This window comes from Lipophrys pholis (genome assembly GCF_963383615.2).
Source record: "Lipophrys pholis genome assembly, chromosome: 11".
NCBI classification, from domain to species: domain Eukaryota; kingdom Metazoa; phylum Chordata; class Actinopteri; order Blenniiformes; family Blenniidae; genus Lipophrys; species Lipophrys pholis.
The window spans coordinates 23,357,238-23,362,499 of NC_137631.1; positions in this window are offsets into that span (position 1 = coordinate 23,357,238).

A 5,262-nucleotide genomic window follows, 5' to 3' on the forward strand; every position below is an offset into this window, starting at 1 on the left:
GCGCGCGCAGTTGTTGAAGTTTGTCGCGGGAGCGCGCTCTGCACGAATCGCAGATTGTACAAAGTGGTCTTAAATAAAATAGATGTGAAATATTAAAAAAAGAGAAGAAATCCTTATGCATACAATTCTACGTTTTAAAACAAGCATTATTTCCCTCTCTCTCTTGTGCATTTGACTTCATTCTAAGATTATTTCCACTAAAAAAAAGTCATTTTTATGATGTAGACCAAAAGATAGATAGATAGATAGATAGATAGATAGATAGATAGATAGATAGATAGATAGATAGATAGACTTTACCCTAGGCCCATAATAACATTGAACAGCTCATTACAACTGAAATGAAAGTGCTGTAATTGTAGTATGTTGCATGAGTCTGTTTTAGTTTCTTTGTTTATTTTATATCTGAGTGTTTGTATGCATTTTATTGTTTTCTTTTAAACCTTATACCTCATTTTATTCATTTATAAGGTGACCGTTTTTATGCATTATATTGTTAGACAATTCTAAAAGTTTAGAGCACCTTTAACTGGTCCAACATTAAAAGTAGGATCATTCAATTGCAGCTGTGGCAGGACTAAAATAAGTAAATGTGAATTATAAGACTAAAGTAGAAAAAAAATAAAATTCAGTGCAAGTTAACTATACAGTGGGGTAATGGTTGGCCCTCTCAGTGAAGTCATTCCTAGTTTGAGTCCCGGTATTTGCTGCTCATAAGATCATAGATTAATTGGTGGCCTTGGATTGTCCATACATGTGAATAGTGTGTTTGTCTGTTTCTATGCCTAGAAATTACATTTAAAGTGTTTTCAAAAACAGCCCTCATTCTATTTTTCTTCTCAGGTTTCAAATCCTTCTAACAAATCCAACAATATTTTGCGTCAAGAAATGGCCTGGAGAGCGAGGCCATGCAATTCAGTCTTGATGCTCGATACATGTAACTGGCTGGGATTAAGATTAAGAGGTCAGGTTGCTTCTTCCATAGTAATCTGGGCATGAGGGGGGATGCAACACCACTCCTGTCCCGCACAGACAGTTTTGGAGGGGATGAGAGAGTGAGCGGGGGGGTTTGGGGGGGGGGGGGGGGGGGGGGTGTTAGGATAGCCTGGGATTACAGAGAAGGATTGGTTATGTAAGTGCATTGTCCCAGTAGGCCGGCTGCAGTCAGAGTGCATTGGAGGGCGGGAGACACTCAGTCGGCAAGAAAAGTGAGGGAAAAAGAATTCAGTTAATATATTCTTGTTGTCTTTTTGTGAAGTGTGGCTTTAAGTCACTTTACTGTCATCGCACCAGGTGTAGTCCGAATATATCAGGTAAATCAATTGCACAGTAGACCACCTTTAGAACGATATGTGCTGCATGGGGACGTGTGTCTCACTTTTGTCAGGTTGCTTCAAAATGCTTTTGGTTTTTGACACTTTTGTGAGTTAAAGAAACGTTGTAAATGATAGAGAACTGGCATGTTGTCAATGTGGACTAAAGTAATTCCCAATCCTATTGCTCTTTGAACAACAGTTCATTTTAGCATCTTAGTTATTCCCTGTTGGGCTGCACAGATGAAGGCCTGTTTTGTGTGGAGTTTGCATGATTTCCCTGCGCACGTGTCATGTTTCTACGATTTCCAGTCCCAAAAATCAATCACTTGAGGTTATTAGTGACTGTAAATTACACGTAAGAGTGAATTTGAGTGTGTTTGGCTGGTGACCTCTCTAGGTTGTTTGAAAAGACGAACATTTGGGTGGATGTTTGTGACGGCTGCGAACCAGTTCCCAAGAGGAGCCGGTGAACTTACATGTGACCATCTCGCAATGAGGACCTTCTATAAGCAAGAACATCTCTCAGTCAGTCGTAGGTGTATTGGAGATGGCTAATTTTAGCCCTCTGTCCTCAGTGCTGGAAAGGAAAGCTAGTAAGTAAGGGATGGTTGTACAGGGAAAGAGCAGTGAGGAGAAGGTGGGTGAGGGGATGATGATGAGGTTGAGAGAGAAAGAGAGAAAGAGAGAGAGAGTAAAGGGATCCAAACCAAAGAGAATGTTAAGCTGTGCTGGTATGCTGGAGGAATCTGAATATCTTGGTTGGACATAACATCATACACATACTTTTGTTTCTTTTTTCATGAGTGAAAAAGGAAAAAAAAAAAAAAAAAGGCAGTGGAAAGATGCTTGAAATGGTCAACGTAGGTGGTCTGAACTGAGAAGGAAAAACAGAAAAACTGAGTCGAGGAGAAAGAGAGGGAGGAAGTGCGGGACAAAGGTAACATATGGGTTGATGTTAGTAAAAAGAGACGGTGGAGGGGAACTTTGAAGAGGAAAGAAGGAGAGGAGACTGTGAGGAGAGAGAAGCATCAGCAAATTCCAAGCGTAACAGTGTTTGGCAACCGATTGTTGTCCTGAAATCAAAGTCTCCGAGGCTCAGTGTGAAGACTTGTTTGGTCCTGAGATTCTTGTGGAAAAAACCTCGAGCTGACTGGTTGAAATCTCCACCCTGCAAACTGAAGCTCGAGTTGGCTGTGTGGCAGCCGAGTTGGGAAATAGTTGAGTTTGAGGCAGGCTGCCGGCAATGTGCATGAATGGGATCTGAAGCATTGTCTCTTTAATGCGGTTGTTTTCATTCAAGACAAATCTTTTCCTTGATCATGCCAGGAAAACAAACAAACAAACAAACAAACAAATAAATAAATAAATAAATAAATAAATAAATAAATAAATAAATAAATAAATAAATAAATAAATAAATAAATAAATAAATAAATAAATGAATGAATAAATAAATAAATAAATGTCAAGCTCACATATCGTTCAATATTCACTATGTCACATTGATGCGAAAAGGACATTTTAGAGATACATTTATATACTTACTCGCTATCTTGACAGTGGAGAAAATCAATAGGACTCTTAGATACGAGAATCTTATTGATTGCCTCCTCTAATCCTTGGCAAGAAAGTAAATCAGGTTATTTGCCCGAAACGTCAAAAAATTCCTGTGACTTTTAGCTATCTTGAGGCAGCTTTGCTAAACTGAAGCGTGTGCAAAGTCCACAATGCCTCACATGATAGCAGATAAAGAATTGGACCCTCAAAAAGAATGGATAACCGGTCGTGTATTTAGCTAAGTAGCTTTAAAATAAATAAAGAAATAAATAAATCTGTCACATTACATAATTCCATGTATTTCCTCTCACCAGCTCACCAGCTTGCAGCCTAAAGTCCTGTGGCTCTCAAATAACTTTACAGTGGATTAATGTAATTATGTGATTATGAAATCTGGTTATTAAAATACGGTCCACGGGCAGTGATCAAAGCCCGGCTGCAGCACGAACAGCATTGTCTGTGTCTTTATGGCCACATAACTGCAGGCTTGTGCCGGACACACACACACAGGGCCAGAGAGCAACGAGAGAGGCAATTAAGGACAGAGTCTGACTCAGAAAAACAAGGAAAACAGTGGCACAGGCAGCATTTTGTGTTTAAGTGGGATCATTAAGAGTGGAAAAACCACAAGTCTATAATGGGAACCAGTGTTTCCCCATTTTCTGTTGAGCAGAAACAGTGGAGGGCTCAATCACATCCTGTGAGCGCCGCCTCACCGAGTCCTGTTTTTGCTAAATAGAGCGTCTCGCTGTTTACCACATCTGTGTGTAAAACCACAACTCCAAATACAACAGATTTAATATGAATGTACGCTATGGAAGTACCCAAATTGAGCTGATCTGGAGTCACACGCCTTGCTGTCTCTGTGTCTCATTGTTGCTGTTCTCTTGGCTGCAACCTTGACCTTGCCATCTACCAATCCAACTTCTACGCTGCTTTGTCCAACTCATGAGGAGCATCCGATCCCTGGCCACGAAGCTGGTAAGGGCAGACCCAGGACAAGGCCACCATGAAGCAAATACAGAGAGACAGACAATCTCTCACACACAGTCACATTCATGCTTAAAAGCAACCTAAAGTCACAAATAACCTCGAACATATGTTTTTGGACTGAGGGAGGAGACCAAAGTACCCAGAAAAAAAAACAAAAAAAACACACACATGCAAAGTACAAACAGAAAGGCCCCCAAACTGGAGATATTCTTGCTATGAGGCAAGAGTGGGGCCTGCATCCAAACACCATGTGTAGAAAAAGGCCAAAGAACAGGAAAATGGAGCTTGTGCTCTGGCAGCTAGTGATTACACAAGCTCGACCAAGCCATGTTAACATTAACCTTCTTATTCAAGCATTTTCCCTCAGTAGTTCAGGCTTTGTTCACACAACAATGATGGGCTGGAAACAGAATTGTTTTCAGAAAATTTCACATTTAGAAGGCAGTAGTTTACTTGTGTACTATATGTCTTTTGTTATACAACCACCCGCACACGCACGCAAAGAACAACCCAGTGAAAACATGCAAGCTCTTTTAAACTCCCTTTTCTTCATTAGTATAAACCCAGTCAGTATTCAGATGATGGTGTAGTAAATGTACACTCTGTTGGAGAACCAATGTTAAAACCAAAAGAGTGAGAAGCACAGCAGTCGTCTGGAGGTGCTCACCATCAGTTCTGTTATTGTTCTACTCATGCATGTGCAGAAAAAACTATAGTTTGCGAGTGATTTTTACTTAAAACACGGCGACGGGAGAGTGTTGCCTGTTGAAACTGTTGCACTATTGGAAGCTGCTTTCAAAAAGTTCCGATTTCAACTCCCAAGGTGTGAAATGAAAGTTTGACATTTTCACTTCATGGAAAGAGTGTCTTCTCAGAGATATGTGTGCGAATGAGCAAATGTGTTGGAGGCTAAATTATTTGTAGACTGCTTAACTGGTTAAAAAAGTAAAAAATAAAAAAACGTCAGTGATTCTTCCAAAGAGAAAATTCAGAAACAAGGTGGTAAATTGCGAGAGCTTGGTGTTGCATGTCGGCATGTGTGGAAACGCACTGAAGAGACAAAAGATCAGCGGCTTTGTTTCAGATTGAAGGACATCAAAACAGGAAATGCAAGGGAAAATTTATGGAAAACTCTTAAAATGTGTATACTGGACCACTTTAAATGTTTACTTTGCTGTACAGATAAAAGCTGATAATAGTGTTATAAGAAGACATGTTTAGCCTGAAAAGTTGTATTACATGTACGAACATCTTGTTTCTCTAGATTCATTCCAAACACGACTTACTAGAAGATTCCACATTAAAAGTCCCCCTAAAATCTGGAGTTTCTCAACCTTCAGGTCAGAAGCGCATGTATAACAGCCAAAATATCTGTGCAGCATCCAGATGTTTTGCA